Here is a 1,072-nt window from a genome sequence, read left to right on the forward strand (position 1 = left end):
CAGGTGAATGGCTGGGCCAAGAAAACTTCATATATGAATACGGAAACTTGAATCCTAGATACCTTTCACATTTTGTGAGGTAACCTTTTTTTTTTTTTGTCTTTTTGAGACAGGGTCTCGCTATGCAGTTCAAGCTGGTCTTGAACTCACTTTGTAGCCCAGGCTGGTCTTGAACTTGCAACAATCCTCCTGCCTCAGCCTCCCGAGTGCTGAGATTACAGGCGTGTGCCACCATGTCCAGCTTGAGGTAACCTTCTGAATTTTTAAAACTATTTTAAAATAGTCTGTTTGCAGGTTGTGCAAAAACATGGGGTAGACAGGATTTAAACCACAGGCCATGGGTTGTTGATCTCTGATTTAGATGACTTCAAAATGTTCTAGAAAGTTATGTTTATGTACATGTCTTTAATATTTAATTATAAGTATTAAAATACAAATGGAATATACAACTTCAAACCTAAAAGAGGAAAAACAAGGACATTTAAAAGATTGATTAGGTGAAAAAAATTATTTAAAAAACGAGGAGAAAGAAGAGGAGGGGGAGGAAGATGAGGAGGAGGAGGTAAAAGAGAACAGAAGAGAGAGAACAGGGAGGGAAAGGAAAAGACAGAAGTATGATAAATGGGAAACATAAAATAGCAGGGATAAATCTAATCATAATAGTGATATAGGGGAAAGAAACTCCCAGTTTGCTAGATGTCTGGATGAGTTCATGTTCTCTAAAACAGAAGAATGAATTTTAGGAACAACGGAGGTTAAGAGCAGAATATGTTTAGTGAGAGAAAGAGCTTCCATCCAAGAGAGACAAGAAGACCTGAGTGGGGTTGCCAAGGACCCTGCCTTTTCTAGGGATTTTTATCGGGCACATCCACAAGGTGAGGTGGGTCCAAGGTGGGAAACATGGGAAATCTCAAGGTGGGTGTGAGGTGGGACAAAACTACGGTCAACCAATAAGATTACAATATAATTACTGAGGTAAAATTGATTAAATCGGGATCAAATGAGAAAGCAAGTCACACAGCAAGCAGGCGTGAATAGAGAACAGGGGCTTTTCCTGTAGGGGGTCGGATTA

Source organism: Chinchilla lanigera, unplaced genomic scaffold (genome assembly GCF_000276665.1).
Source record: "Chinchilla lanigera isolate Chin_1 unplaced genomic scaffold, ChiLan1.0 scaffold00023, whole genome shotgun sequence".
NCBI lineage: Eukaryota > Metazoa > Chordata > Mammalia > Rodentia > Chinchillidae > Chinchilla > Chinchilla lanigera.